Source organism: Homalodisca vitripennis, chromosome 4 (assembly GCF_021130785.1).
Source record: "Homalodisca vitripennis isolate AUS2020 chromosome 4, UT_GWSS_2.1, whole genome shotgun sequence".
NCBI lineage: Eukaryota > Metazoa > Arthropoda > Insecta > Hemiptera > Cicadellidae > Homalodisca > Homalodisca vitripennis.
The window spans coordinates 161,939,487-161,956,933 of record NC_060210.1 but is presented as its reverse complement, the minus strand read 5'-3'; the positions used below and the strand labels follow the sequence as shown (position 1 = coordinate 161,956,933).

Genomic DNA, 17,447 nt, shown 5'->3' with positions numbered 1-17,447 from the left:
TTTAAGCCATTTCTACAAATCTGGAGATTTAACAGATCATTTAGAAATTTGCAAGCAACACGAAGTTTGTAAGCCAATTATGCCGTTTCCAGGTCAAACAACAACATTTACTAATTATCAAAAGAAATTTTCTCATCCTTACGTTATTTATATGGATTTTGAAAGCATATTAGAAAAAATTCCGACATGCAAGAACAATCCACAAAGATCGATTACAACCAAGATTCAGAAGCACATTCCTTATGGTTTTACTCTATATTTAGTGTCAATTGTGACAAATCGCATGTACAAAACCGATATGTTATCGAGCCAAAAATGAAGAAGATTTGCCGAATGTTCCAAAACAATTGTTTGAAGAGCTCAATAAATTATCGAAATACATAGCTAAAAAATATAATTCTAAGAATAAAATACCTATGAAATTGACCGAAGAAGAAGAGAAATTTCGTATCAAAATTCCAGTCTTTGTCATATTTGTGAATGTGAGGGTTTTGATAATCAAACAAGAAAAAAAAGTACGAGATCATTGTCATTTAACAGGTAAATTTCGAGGTGCTGCTCATTTATCTTGTAACTTGAATCTCAAATTTTCTCAAAATATTCCCGTTTTCTGCCACAATATGTCAAAATTACGATGCTCATTTGTACATAAAAGAATTGGCTAAAACAGTATGGTAATGTTGATTTGATCGCAAACACAGATGAGAAATATATAAATTATTCAGTAAATTCAGGATATGGGGTATGAGTTTGAAGATGATAAACCAAGAAAGTTCATCAAGTTTTCTTTCGTAGATACGTTCAGATTTATGGCATCGTCTATAGAAAAAGTTAGCTAAAAACCTCAAAAAAGATGATTTCAAGCATACAAATCATTTTATACAAGATGGTCTGAACGCAATTCTAGATAGACAACCAAATGACGAAGAAGAAATCTTTAAAATTCTATCTGGAAAAGGCATATTTCCTTACGAATTTATCGACAGTATTGAAAAACTTGATTACACAGAAGAATTGAGAATTCAAGATTTCTATTCACTTTTGACAGACGAGAGCATATCTGAGAAAGATTTCAACACTACTTAAATGTTTGGAACAAATTAAAAGAGAAAAATCTAGGAAATTACTCCGATCTCTATAACATTCAAGATGTTCTATTGCTCGCTGATATCTTTGAAAATTTTAGGAATATTTGTTTGAATTGCTATAAACTTGATCCAGCTCATTATCTAACTGCTCCTAGTCTCGCTTGGGATGCTATGTTAAAATTAACGAAGATAGAATTACAATTAATTAGTGATTATAATATGTATTTGATGATCGAAAAAGGTATTCGCGGAGGCATTTCTCAGTGTATTAAACGATATGTGAAAGCAAATAACAAATATTTAAAAGATTTTTGATAAGACAAAGCCCGAAAACTATTTGTTGTACGTCGATGCCAATAACCTTTATGGCTACGGGCTTATGCAAAATTTACCATATAACGATATCAAGTGGATGGATCCTAAAACGTATACAACAGCAGAATGGCAAGAAACAATTTTGGAACTCACTGGCGACGAAGATTATGGCTATATTCTTGAAGTCGATCTAGAATATCCGAAGAATTTACACGAACATCACAAGGATTTGCCTCTTGCTCCCGAACATTATAAAAATAAGTTGTGCACACTCTATTAGATAAAACTGAATACGTTGTTCATTCGAGAAATTTGAAATTCTATCTGGAACAAGGAATGGTGTTAAAACATGTGAATAGGGTTATTGCGTTTGATCAGAAACCTTTCATGAAAGAATATATCGATTTTAATACTAGTATGAGAACCAAGGCTATAAGTGACTTTGAGAAGGACTTTTATAAGCTTATGAACAACTCGGTTTTTTGGAAAATCGATGGAAAATGTAAGAAATAGATGTGATATTAAACTAGGAAACGAAGAATTTTCAATGAAACAAGCTAAGAAAACGAATTTCAAATGTTTCAATATCTTTGACGACAACTGTATAGCGAGTCACATGTACAAACAAAAGGTTAAATTTAACAAACCGATTTACATAGGATTTTCAGTTTCTCGACCTCTCAAAATTGCTAATGTACGAGTTTTATAACGATAAATTAAAGAAGTTTGATCCAGATTTGAATCTGTGTTACATGGATACAGACAGTTATTTTTCTAGAATTAAAAACGTGATCCTTACAAAAATTATTAAAGAAAATTTGAATGACTTTGATACGAGCGATTATCCAAAAGATCACGAATGTTTCACTACTAAAAATAAGAAAGTCATAGGAAAATTCAAAGACGAACTAAATAGCGAAGTTTTTAGAAGAATTTTGTGGTTTAAGATCAAAGATGTACTCGTACAAATATCTAGACAAAAATCCAGTTAGGTGTAAAAGGAATTAAGAGAAGCGTTGTAAATAAAACAATAAATATCGAAAACTTGAAGAGATGTTTGTTCGAAGATAAAGAAGAATTTAGGGAGATGACTGTAATAAAAAGCTATAAACATGAATTGTATACCATCACCATAAACAAACTGGCACTAAACGCTAAAGATGATAAGAGAATTGTCCTAAGAAAATAAGATCGATACAGTACCTTATGCTATAAAAATGAAGCAAAATCTGATATATTAGATGAGTTAAATAAACTTGGAAACTTTGACATGTAAATGGAAGATGATTTGATTCACTGCCACAAATGCAAGAAAAAAACGAAAAATATAGATTCTAAAAATCGTTTCAAACTCAAAACGGATTGTATAGAATTGCAGCAAAATGTTCAAAATGTAAGACAAATAAGAGTAAATTTATAAAGAATCCAAATGAAAAACAAGTAAAGAAAGAATCTAAGAATAAGGAAGAAATCGAGATTGAAGCTAAGAGAAATTCATGCACCAGTACGAAAAAAGTTTAAAAAGAGAGAAAAATTATAACTTTAGGAATTGACGATTTATGGGCAGCAGATTTAGTTTTATAATGTCTAACTATTCGGATCAAAATGATGGATTCAAGTATATGTTAAATGTTATTGATACTTTCTCAAAATATGCTTGGTCAAGAGCTATCAAAAGAAAAAACGGCAAGGATGTTTCAAAAAGCTTTCGAAGATATAGTAAAAGATGCCATAAGGATCAATCACAAACCTCCTAACCTACTTCATACAGATAAGGGTTTAGAGTTTAAAAATAAAGAATTTAACGATGTTTTTGAGGAAATACAACATTAAGATTTATCATACTGAAAACGAAGAGAAATCAAGTATTGTAGAGAGATATAACAGAACTCAAAATGAGAGAATGAAAGTAAATTTTTGAGATTAATAAAAACTTTAAATGGATCGATATTCTTCAAGAAATCGTAAAGAAATATAACGATACTGTTCACAGCACAATCAAAATGAAGCCTAAAGACGTAGATAAGGATGCCGAAAAGGAGTTATTAGAGACAGTTTTCGAGTATGTTCCACCTGAAATTCACACGAAAACTAAATTTAAAGTCGATGATCATGTAAGAATTGTTAGTAAAAAAACAAACATTTTTCGAACAAATATAAGAACAATTGGTCAAGAGAAATCTTTGTGATTTATCAAATTAATAACACAGATCCTGTAACTTATAGTATAAAAGATTTAAATAATGAAGAAATAACCGGAAAGTTTTATGAATATGAATTGAGAAAGTCAAAGATTTTTTCTATATAAATGGAGGCCCAAAAGAAATGTTCAATGTGCAAAGAATTAAAAGGTTTTGAAGAATTTTATGAAGATAAGACTATAGAAAAGATGGAATTATTTATAATTGTAAAGATTGTTATAGGAAGTATCATAAAGAGCTGTATGATAAAATAGAAAAATTAACTTTGGAAGAGAAAGAATGTCTTAAATGTAAAGAAACTAAAAAAATTTCAGAGTTTAATAGTCATCACTAATAGTAGAGATAAGAAAGACTCATATTGTAAAGATTGTGTAAAGAAGAAATCACCATAGATTATATTATGAAGATACTCAATGTGAATGTGGAAGAACTATAAAATGGGTTAAATAATTATCAAAAACATTTACAAACAAAATATCATAATTCAAGAGTTTAACATTTTCATCGTGTAATAATTATTTGTTCTATATAAATGGAGTCTCAAAAGAAATGTACAAAGCGTCAAGAAGAGAATAGAAAAGACTGTTATTGTAAGGAATTATACGTTAAAATGGACAAAATTAACTTTAGAAAGAAAAAAAATTGTTACTTTTGTAAAGAAATTAAAAATTAATTTCTGAATTTAATAACTGGCAGTATAGTAAAGATAGAAAAGATGCTTTTTGCAAAGATTGTGCTAAAAAAATTTTCAGCGAAAGTTATAAAAAACGAAATGCCTTGTGAATATGAAAAAAAAATTCTACGATGGGTTACCTAGTTATGCTAAAACATTTACAAACAAAATATAATAAATCGAGAGTTTTTTAGTAAAATTTAGAAACATTTTCATCGTGTAATTTAGATATTCTATAAATCAGTCGAGATTCTGCCATATTTGTAGTAAAATTATTTCCGTTGTATAAAATATTCAAAGATTCTTTCATTTGTTATACAGATTGATAGAATTTGGTTCGTCATCAATGAACAAAATCTCTAATTCAGGATAATTTATTTTTAGATGTTTTAATCGGTTTGGTATTTCTCGTTTTCTGAGCTCTGATAACGTAATAAGGCCATTCCCACATGTGATTCTTCTTAATTAACACAAAAACATGGTGTTTTTTCTTATCAAAATCTTTACATACCATATATCTCTCTTCATTAATTCCATTCGCAATTCTTTGATTCTCTATTTTCAATGATTTCATTTCATCTTTAATTTGCAAGTGTTTAACTTCGTCCTCTAAATATTTAATCTTTGTTTTCAAGTTTGTACTCACCAAATTTTCTAATGGAAGGTAATACTTCTTTCGTAACACAATTTTTAAACAATTTCGCTTCTGGTTTATGCGATCTCAAAAATTAATAGAATAAAGTCCAGATTCATTAACGAAAACAGTGTTATTTTGGAAGTTTGAAGGTAAGCTATTTATAGCCCCCCTTATATTTAGATTAAAATAGAAGTTTTTATCATCTTCGTCAACGTTTATTCTGATCGTTTGCATAGTATTTTCATATTCTAGAATTTTTGCTACGTCTTTAGCCTTAAACCAGATCACATTGTTTTCGTCAACAATCGTAAAGATATGTTTGTTATTGAATTTTAGTTGATTATTGAGTAGGTCTACAACTGACTCCATTTAGATAGAAAAAAATTTAACAAGCTATTATTTGAGTGTAAAGGTTCGAAAATAGTGTCTGGATGTAATTTTTTGTAAGAGTCGCGATTCGATACCCTTGAAAATGTATATCTTCTAGTCTTTTCTTGAAAGTTTTAAAGGTAGTCTATTCAATTAGACCCCCTTGATTCATGTCCGTTGCTTCAACAATCTTAAGTAAATTGTAGTTTTACTCTCATTTTTCAATAAATTTCCTTCAGAGTCTTGAACAGTTAAGACGATTTTTTTGAATTCTTTTCATATTTTTTCTAATTGGATATAGTCTATTTCATTCGGTTTTTCACTAATTTTTGATCCATAAGCAACACTTGGGAAAAAAAGTGTACAAAATTTCAGATTCTTTGTGAAGATGTTCGGTATGATTTTCAAAACTAGGTTCAACGAGATTACAATGTACTTCAATTACATCAAACGGTCTAAATTTTGGCGTTTTATTTCCTAAATATACCTGATTTGGCTCAATAGTTTCTTGAACAAACCCTAATAAATCTACAATAATTGCTGAAAACATTATTCTTACTGGTGATTTTATTTGAATTTTATTTAGAGAGATAATTTTTTTGCATTTCAAACTTGTTTTCGTCAAAGTTTAAAGATTTATCTGATTGTTTGAATGTTTTCAGATAATTTTTTAAGGGAATTTTTAATTTGATCGAAAGTATAATATCCTTTGTTTAAACCATAATATTTTGTTATGTTCTTCTCACTAAATCCTATACAATAAGGAGAACTTTCCACTAATATTTATTACAAAATTGTCAGAATAAAAACCGCTTAAACCGATAAAATAATTTTGATTCTTCCTCTAAGTGTATAGGATGTTCCAAGTTTAAAACTAATTTAGAGCTTTCTGAAGTCAACTTGAAACAGCTTCATTTTCGCAAGCGTTGCTTCAAGATGAAAATCTTCTATTTAAATGGAGAAATTTTTAAAGCAAAAAGATCAGATAAAACTTCAAACGTTTTGAAGAAAATAAGAAAGATCAACCAATCAGATTGGTTAATTGTTGGTTCAAGTGGATGTGGGAAAAACAACTTTATTATTGAATTTTATCTACAATAGGTTGATTCCTTATTTCCAATTTGTACGTCTTTAGTAAATGTTTAGAACAAGACGCCTATAAAAAAATTACAAGAAAGATTTGAAAATATTGAGAAGAACTTAAGTAAGAAAATATCATATTTTTATAATGCTTCTGAGGACATAGTTCCGTTAAGCGAATGTAAACCCAATTCGTTAATCGTTTTTGATGATTGTATTTTGGAAAATCAGGACGTTATTAAGGAATATTTCGTAATGTCTCGTCACAAAAACATATCTTGTATCTATCTTTCTCAATGCTTTTCAAAGGTTGATAAACAAGTTATAAGAAATAACCTGAATATGTTGTGTGTTTTTAAAGCAAGACGATCACTATTCGAGAAAGATTTACAACAATTATGTTGGATCTGATATGAGTTTTAACCACTTTAATGAATTGTGTGATAAAATTTGGAAGGAAGACTACGGATTTTTAACTATTAATCTAACTTTGAAGCCTAAAAAATGGCAAATATTTGAATAAATTTTCCAATATAAAACGTGTGATAATCTAGTTGTTTTCATGTTTTTACGTTCACGTTCCACGTTCACGTTCATGTTTCACGTTCATGTTTCACGTTCACGTTTTACGTTCCACGTTTCGTGTTCTCGTTTCGTGTTCACGTTTCCACGTTCCACGTTCACGTTTTACGTTCCGTGTTCTCGTTTCGTGTTCACGTTTCCACGTTCCACGTTCACGTTTTACGTTCCGTGTTCACGTTTCGTGTTCTCGTTTTCACGTTTCGTGTTCACGTTTCCACGTTCACGTTTTCGTGTTCACGTTTCCACGTTCCACGTTTACGTTTCAAAATTGTCCTAAATAAATGGCGAACGTAACTTCTGAAGAAGCAAAAAAACTTGATCAAATAGAAAAGAAATTAATCAAAGAATTTAAAGAACAGATTCGAATTGATGAAAAAGAACAAGAAATTTATTCAAAAAATTAATCAACCTGTAAACATCTGCAATAAAAAATGTTGAGGGCAAAATTGAAAATGTTTTAAGCGATAATCAAAATTTGATGAATTTGGTTCCTTTGTACGACAATTTGCTGATATTTCGATACCAGAATCTGAGTTTGAATTGCCAAAATTACCATCTTCAACACCATTTAGACCTCGAATCATTGAAGACTCTACCATAGTTGAACCAATAAGTCCTGGAACAACGGATATAATAATTGGTGAAATTGGTAAAAAATTTCTTCCTAGAGCAAAGGATGATAAATTTGGTTTGTATTGGGACAGAAAAAAGAAAAGTTTTATGATTGGAAATTTACCCGTGAATTTTGAACATAATGACATAGTTATTTAATGAAAAAACATATGAAGGGAACTCAAGGTTTATGGAGATTATTAACAGGCACTGATGTTCCAAAAGACGGTTTATATTCTGAAGAAGACTTGAAAAAGTATACTGAAATTTTATGGAAATCTGATTCAATTTACAAAAATATAATGATCCATCTACTAAGAAACCAAAGTCAAGTAAAGGTAAAAAATATCTCAATTTGATTAAACCAATTTGGGAAAAAAGAATCGAAGGATCTGGTGTGAGAAAATACAGTGATAATAAGATTGAATACAGATATATCGACGATTTGACAAAAACTCGATGGAATTATTAATTATATTTATGCTCAAGAGAAGGCTGGAAACAACAATTTTTTGAACGAAAAGAAAGCGATTAAAGATTTTATTTCGAACAAAACTTGATGAAATGATTGAAAAACCTGATGGAATTAAATATTTAAAACGAATTTTGCCGGCAATAAGTTCATCTATGATTGAGGGTAGTGGACTTTTGAATGATTTTATCAACAATTTACCTTTTGAATTACACGTACCAACTTATCAGTATCTGGGGCCTGGCACAAAACTCGAAAAAAAGACTAAAAAGAGGAGTATCCTGGTATAAATAAATTAGATCAAGCTGCTATGGAACACGATATTTTTTATGCAAAACATAGAGACACAAATTCCAGACATATCGCAGATAAAGTTTTGCAAGATAAGGCAATGGATAGATTTTTATCAAAAGATGCTAGTTTAGGTGAAAGATTTGTTGCGCTTCCAACAGCTGGAGCAATGTTTTTTGAAGAGAAAACTAGGAATGGGAATCGAAGAGAACTTGAAATTTTAACTATATAAATGGAGGTGAATGTAAATTTCAGCAAAAATCAGAAAGAAAAAATAAAATCCGCTTTTAAGAAGAAAATACCCGTTAGTATTCAATTTAAAATAGATCAACTAAAAAATGGCGAAGATAAGATATTTTTAACAAATAGACAATACAATAAACTCGAAAAACATAAGAAAAACAATAAAGGAACCAGAATAGAATTTTCTTATAATCAGTTGAAAGAACTTAAAAATGGTGGACTTTTGAAAGATTTATTAGATTTTGGAGAAAATATTCCAGTTGTTAAAAATGTTGTTCCTTATGTTCGTAAAGCTGCTCCAATCGTTTAAAAAGGATGTGATTCCTATTGTTCGAAACATTTTAAATTGGTTAGATAAAGAGTTGGAAGATGTTACAGGATCTGGATTAGATGAAAAAACTTTGAATTACGTGAAATCAAACATTGAAAAAAAAATTTAAACCTTTAACATTCGGAGAATTGGAAGAAATCTGCAAAAATATTAAACATTTTAGAGGAATCTTCATGAGAGATACATTACCTGAAAAAGTTAAGAAATTTGAATGTGGAATTGTGAATTTAGACTCGATTATGGGAAGTGGAACGCATTGGGATTTGTTATTATAAAAATGATAAGAATGCATGTTATTTTGATTCGTATGGGAAGAATTGAGGACAAACCACCTATAGAATTGATTAAATATTTGAAAAAATCAAGCGTCTACTACAATGATTCTCAGATTCAAGACTATAAAGATCCCCCAATTTGTGGTCATTTATGTGTTTTTGTTTTGAATGAACTGAGTACTGGTAAAGATTTTAAAGAAGTTGTTAACAAATTATTACTTAATAAATATGGATTCACAAAATATTTTTTGACGTATTTGGAACACAAATTATTCAAAAATGTAGATAATAGTTTGAATTTTGATAGTTTGAGAAATGAGTTTGATAACAAGTTAGAAAATTTATTACAAAACCTTCCAGATTCAGATATGTTTGCTGTCGAGATTGAAGATTTTAAAGCAGAATATGATAACAAACTAGCAAATTTCATGAGTTTCAAATGAAGTTGCTGATAAAATAAAAACATTGGAAAAAGAAGTTGATGATGGTGTAAAAAAAATTATTTACCAATTTAATGTCTCACATCGAAAAAGCTGATGAAATTACTGAAGCAATCAAAGTTGAAAAGAATTATGTTAGTTTGGCTAATAAGAAAAGAATTGTCGGGTGTTCGACCTAGTATTGACAAACATGATGTTGTTGTTAAAGAACAAATTTTAAAACCTCTAAAATTATCAGAAAACATTGATATTGTTGATTTACATGATCCGAATGTTAAAAATGCCTTAGATTTTTAAAGGAAAAAGAATTAGCGGTGTTAGTAAAGGAATTAATCCATTTGATGTTGTTGTAATGATTCAATTAGAAGATCCTATTAAAATGTTTAATGAACTAAAACAAAATTATGAGAATCATAAACAGCATGTTAAAGATTTTACAACAGAAGTCTATGAAAAACTTGATGAAAGAAGTAAAAGATCAGTAGACGATGTTGGTGAAATTAATGAAAAACTTACTAAAATTTAAAGAGTCTTTTGATAAGTTTAGTTTAGATGCTACGAAAACTTTTGAGAATATGTGGTCATAAATTTGTTGAATACAATGATTCTTATGCTGTCAAAATTTCAAAAAAATTAGAAGAAAACTTTAATAAATTTAAAGAAGATGTTGTTATAAGTTTTAGAGCCATCGACATCAGATTTAATGGGACTAGGCGGCTATGATGACAAAATTTCTCCTTTATAAATGGCGCTCATATACTGTGTGAGGTGTAAGGCAAAAACTGAAACAAACGATATAAAATATTTATGCAAACATCAATGGAGTTAAGAGAATTTCTGGAAAATGTGCTGAATGTAACACTAAAAAGAGCCAATTTATAAAAACTTGATTTTGAAATTTTTTCTTAATAAATAGAGATGGCGGGACATTACAGTGCTTTCGATCTTTTTATAATGCAACACGAAAGAGATTTGAAAAAGAACATTGGGATGACATTTCTCAAAAATATGAATTATCCGAAGATATGATGAGATTATACGTAAACAAATTGAATTGGTATAACATTGCAAAATATCAAACTCTGTCCCCAGAGTTCATTCAAGAAAATATACATTATCAATTAAAAGATCATATGTCTGTTCTTTGTCTCTATCAACACTTGAGTATAAAGTTTTTGGATGAAAATAAAGATACAGTTGATTGGAACAATATTATAGATAGCGGTTACTATCCTGTGCAGATTTTATTGAAATATGTGACCGAGATCGCAAAAATTTAAGGAAGAGAATCCTGAATATGACGAAGTAGATCATTAAAAATGACTCTAATCTTTTTAATTATTTTACTAAAATTTATAATCTTTTCTTATAAAAATAACGTACATTAGATCGATGAAAAAATGATACACGATGTTTAAAATTTCTAAATTTTCTCTATTAAATGGCGGACTACAGAAAATATGCTAGTGATATTGAAAGGGCGGAGTTTAAAAATTTCTATCCAATTAGTAAACAACATTGAATGAACCGAATAAAAGAAACTGAGTTTAATATTGATTTTGGGAGATAACTTTTGCTCGTCTAACTTCCAGTTTTATATTTCTGGAACTTTAACAAAACAAGATGGTCAAGCATATCTTGGAAACTGATAATGTTAGATAATCGATAATTTTATACCGTTTTTATTTTCTAAGATTGAAGTAAGAAAACACAATAAATTGATAGAAGAAGTCGAAAACTGTGGCCAATTAAGCACAATTAAAGGAACTATTTGTTATTCCAAAAGTGATGTATTTTCAAACAGTTTTGAATCAACTTTTAAATTTGGACAATTTGAAGCGGTCGGTGATTTAGCACATTTCGGCTTAGGATTTTTTTGAAAATGTTACTATTCCGATCTATAAAGGAGGATTTTATCTAAGTTTTATAAGAGCAGAAGACGATGATGTGATTCTGAAGACTGCAACTGGAAATGTTATGCCTGTTGATGGCAAAATTACAATTAACGAGTTTTTTTCATTAGAGTTCCGATGATTGATTACAAAACCACGAGTAAAATTCAGTTGATTGATGAAATTTATAAAATCTCAAAACATCACGTTTAAATTTTCTAGATTGGCAATGTATTGAGCAAAAAGGTATTTCCGGAACAACTTATTCGTTCGATATCACAATATATTTATAGAAATATCTTCAATCCTAAGTTTGTTATTATAGGTTTTCAAACAGATAGACAGAATAATCAAGAAAAAAATCCTTCAAAGTTTGATAGTTTGAATGTAAAAAATATCAGAGTAAAATTGAATGGTTCTTATTATCCAATGAATTACAAAATTTAAACATTTCAGGAGGTCTTTTCAGAATCATGTATCAGATGTATCAAGATTTTAAGAAGGTTTACTACAAAAATATGGAAATGTATTATAATCCTAAAGAACTTTTAGCGAATAGACCAATTTATGTCATTGATACAACAAAGAGTTTGACAAATATTTCTGGTTCAAAGAACGATATAATTAATCAATATGGATTTTCAAAATGCTGTTACAAACGCGATTTGTTATGTTGTTGTGGTTTCTGAAAATTTTAGCCTATGATGTGATTAAGAACGATATTAGAGAAATTCAGTAGTTAATGATGTTCATATTGTTCTCTTTCATTCCTTCTAAAACTTTAAAAATATACTCTTTCGCTGATGAAAAATCACGATTTCTTCCGGGAATAATCTTTGTAATCATAGACAAAATATCCTAAATAGTTAAATAATAAAATAAAATCATTTCTTTTTATCTCGGTAGTTGAAATATAAACATAAACATTTGCGCTGAAAAATTTATATCTCGGCAGACTTAGTTCCATAGCTTCCATTTATTCTTTTTGTAAAAATGGAAGAGTATAATGCCAAACTGTTTACAAGTGTTTATAATAGAGGAGAAATTATTGATAAAGATTAGTTTGTAGAGATTGTAATTTAATTTTGTACGAAAGACCTAAGCCTAAGAAAATTTTCGAAATAAATTAAACATATTTGAATAACCTGCTTATGAAATTACAATACGGAGACAAGAAGCAAACAAAATTTGTTACAGAATTTAGAAAACAGAATAAAAATTTTTACTTATCTCTTGGAACCGTTGACAAAATTATTTTCCTTTTCAAAGAATACATTAGGTTTGTAGGTTTAAATACACACGTTTATTATGAGAAGATTTTTACCTATAATCTTTCACTATTTGGACATTGAATTTGACTACGATTTTGAACCAGAAATCCTCGATGATTTTATAGTACATTTGGAGAAATTAAACGAAGAACCTCTTGAAAAGAATGCGGGTTTTACTCACATTCTCCCCGACTTCTCGTGTGATTGTTAGCAAATTTCATTATTTCCGTTTATAGATTTTTTATTAAGATTTCTGGATTTTTTTCATTAAAACAGCTTATAAATGTAGAAGCAAACAATGAACAGTAAATACAGCTATAGATTCGGTTATTTTACATTCGTGATTTCCTGTTTTGATTTCTCAGATTTGTTTATGGTTCAATGGACAGTATTTTTCCGTTGGTTTTCTGTTTTACTCCAAAAAGTGCGCTAGAACCCTCATATTCATATCTACTAACATTGTTATCAAAATCGTTCGAACCGCTTAGAGACAATTTTAGTTTTAAGACATTGTATATCATGCCTTTTTGTTCATTCCTGTCATAGGTATAGGATTATAAAACATTTTGGTGTAGCAATTGTCTGGAATCTATTACAAGTTGCATCTACTTATCAGGTTTGATCATAATCGGTTTTATATGTATGTAACAGTGACCACGGACAGTCGTTATTATGAGACATTTTCAAAATCAGGGTACGCTAAATTCCCACTATAATCTTAAACCTTTTCCTTTTCTTCCTATCACAAGATTTCATCTTAAAATGTTTAGTTTGAAGGTAATAAACAAGAACACATTCTCTAATACGGAATAATTTATTCACTAGAGCTTTCCTTTGTATTATTTATTTAATACATGTCACTGTAATTGCATATATAATAAAATACTGAGTGGTCAACTGATTTGTTATTCTCTATCTAGGAGATATTCAACGTTCAGTTTTGATGTTATTTTCCATAAAAATATATTCAAAGGCCAATTGTCTTGTTATTCTCCATCTCAAACATATGGACGGTAAAATGTCTTGTAATTCTATATTTGAAACATATTAAATTGTGTTAGCCTATCTAAAAATATATTCAACGGCCTTTTTTTTTCTTTTTTTTTTTTTTTTTTTTTTTTTTTTGTTATTCTGCATCTCAAGCATTTTTAATGGATAAGTTTGATGTCATTTTGCACCTCAAATATATTGAGCGGTCAATTTTCTTGTGATTTTATATCTGAAACATACTCAACGGTCAATTGTGTTCTTTTTCTCCATCTAAAACATATTCAACAGCCAATTTTGTTGTTCTGCATCTTAAACGTATTGAATGCCTAATATTCTTGTTATTCTCTATCTCCAACATGAGCGACGGAATGCGGCTCTAGACACTAACAATAAATCTCGAGCGATGGGTTGCTATAACCACTGCCCGGTGTCAAATATGGTACAATACCAATGAAGAGCAACAGGTGGTCACTGTCTCATTTCTATCTGGCTGGTGCGGGTGAAGTTTTATCCAACAGAAAAGTTTTAAAACTATTTTACAAACATATCACCATCCGTTTTTAAGTTAACCTTATCATATATTCTACTTTAAAATGATATTCATTTGGTTCACAACCAAAGGTTGTCTGTAGTCCGTTTACAAACTTTAAATTTCAGTTCATATGAGTTAATTAAACGCAAATTATTGGATTTCTTATTTATCTTCTAAGTTAAATGAGCTATTCATCTAAAAGGAAAATGGTTAAATAATAGTTCGGGCTACGTTAATATGTAAGCTAAAAGAGTAAGCGGTGTCCTAGCTGTCATAAAACTCTTGAATAACTCCCCACAGACTAAAACACTATCATCAAACATAAACTGGTATCCTGAAAAATAAATGTAACATCGAAACCAATTTCCTTGCTGCAAATAACAATACAATTCAATACACATTTCTATTATTTCTTACTCGATATTTAAATTATTTATCAAAACTAATATTGTTTTAACATTATCAATAAAACTACTTCAAATTTAACATGATTTTATAGAAGAAGACCAATTTCCATTAGTACATTAAATCTATACAAATTACATTTTTGTCTTGAGAGATTTTTATTTGTCTAAATTTCGAGACAAAGATATTTCTGTTACAGAACGCACAGTATATTAAATATTTAGGAGCTCTTATTCATTACTACGTATTAATAAGGTGAAAGACTACACATTTAAAACCATCGTCAATATACAACAGTGGTGTATGTAAATCTGTTTCATAGTAACTCTTTGTGGAGTTAATTACTGTCTACAGTATACATAATGCAATATTATAAATTATTATAATGATATTACTTCAATATAAACATAATAAAACACTAAGAAAATAATAATTCAACGTCTTATATTAAGTGATAACTTGATAGCTTTGTAATAATTACTGCTCTTTATATTACAAATTTAAGATTACTTGAAATGAGTGTGTTGTCCATTACTATATAAAAATCTAGACTAATTAACTCAATATCTATCCATTTTATAATGGCGAATACAATTATATATCTCATTAAATTTTCACAAAAGAGGATTACCAATGGTTTTTTATTCTTTCTTATTCTATCATTTGCATTTCACTCTGAAAATGCTACCAAAAAATACGAAACAATTATAATGTTATGCTGTTTACGCAAGTAACAAGTTGACATTTGCAGAATCAATGGTTATTAAAGTCTTTCAATATAAATTATTACAAAATGAGAAAATCAAGAGATTCATCACTTAAAAAACCGAAAATTGTTACTGAAGACAACGTGGACCTCACTGTCCTACTTAAAGGTTTAGGTGCCAAAGATGAATCTGGCTGCTATCATTCCTTGAATATATATTAAGAATATCGAGGCAACGATGTTCAGGGGCGGTACTCCTTGGCCATGTACAGAGAGAATAAGGTCTTCGGCCCTGTTTGACCAAGGCAAGAAGTGTCTAATTTGCTCATTACATTGAGGCTTTCCTGGCGATTCTCCATAGTCAACCATAAAATTAGTAAGATCGGAAAGTATAAAACGGTTCAGGGTTCTCTATGGAGGCATCGCAACATCTTATATCACATTCGGTATTGCAGTCACAACCTACAAGACCACTAAGCTTCCAAGTGTAGAATTTGTTAGGAGGAAACAAATTGGATAGATTGTGTTCAGCCTTCGAGGACGATCTAATTACCTCCACCACGGTTTTCACGCCCTTAGTACTTCTGAACACGAGTTCGTGTATTACTTTTTGTAAGACTGAGATTGTATTCCGACCTTTTGTGGTGGCCAGTGTTGTGCACGAATATTACAGTTGAACTGAAGAGAGTGACGTTATTATTGATTTAGTATCTGTCCACTTTACCAACGTTTCTAACGAGGGCGCCGCCGCATTCCCCTTGTATAAAACATTCCCAAGGAAGTACCTTCAAAAATTATAAAGATACCAACACTATGATTTCTTATATCTCTCTACACGTAAGCATGTTCGTTAGCTGGTCTATATAAACACCATGTGCTTACAGATAACTGACGAATACGTGCCACTACTGTCCTCCACTACTTCATACTACTGTAGGAAATCTGCATTAACACGAAGGAGAAGCTAATGAACATTTTTATCAAAGAGAGGTTCTCTATGACCTTTAGACAGAAAGAAGTAAAGCGATTGTTACCGCGTTGCTACGCGACTATTCCACCACACGACCAGCACTCAGTAGTTTGCACCAACATTTGCAATTTAGAGAGGCTTGCCTATAGTGTGCATTAACGAGAATCATTTGTTATTCTGATGCTTGGCCACTGGTCTACACCACAACCGTTTCATCATGGCTTAGGTGAACACATTTACACAAAACTGAGAGAAAAGGACCTGGTGACCATGAACATTTCCACCAACATCAACATAAAAGTAAATTAGTTTGTATACATATAAAAGAATGAAACTATAGAATGGACGCTCTCACAGTACAAACACTTGTTATATTCACCCGACTTCCACAAGTATACAACGCAGACTTATCCCCGCCACTGTAAAACCACTGCATCTTTTGCTATATATTTATTCCACATAAAAACTAATAATATTAATATTCTTCAATCAAACTTATATTAAGCGTTGTATTTAATAAATACCGCACCTAAAGGGAAGAGTAAAAAAAAACACTAAACAATTTTTAAATTTTCCAAAGTGTGCAATTATAATATATTTACTTTTGTTCATTCATATGGTTTACGTGACCCTCACAACTATGAAATTTTGTTTTCAAAAGGTAATTACCACATCTCAAAAATTCCTAACTAAAACATTCGTTTAAAACTAAGCAAAATAATAATTGAAACAACGTCAGTTTTAATTTATATTCACTCGTAAATTCTTTGGTAGAAAGGTTACTCACAACAATGTTTTATTATTAATCTTATTTATACTAATAATATTATAAATGCGAAGTGCTTTTGTTTGTTTCTTGCGGTTTCCTTGCTTATTCTAATTCGAAAATACTCCCGAGCTTCGCCCTCGGCCTTTAAAGTAACGAAAATCCCATCTGAGTTTCTAAAACTTTGTAATATTAATTTAATGATCCTGCCAAATGTAATAGTCAAATAAACTGTTCTGTGTAAACATTGTTTGTTATTCAGTTTGTTTACATTCACAGTGAGTAAATCTTCTGATAAGTAGCCAT

At 29.8% G+C, this 17,447-nt stretch overlaps 1 protein-coding gene across 1 annotated transcript in view; it reads right to left on the bottom strand.

Moving 5' to 3' along the window:
* Positions 1 to 17,447, bottom strand: part of LOC124360491 (protein tipE) — a 69,461-nt gene that overhangs the window by 10,644 nt on the left and 41,370 nt on the right. The gene's annotated exons all lie outside the window — the stretch shown is intronic.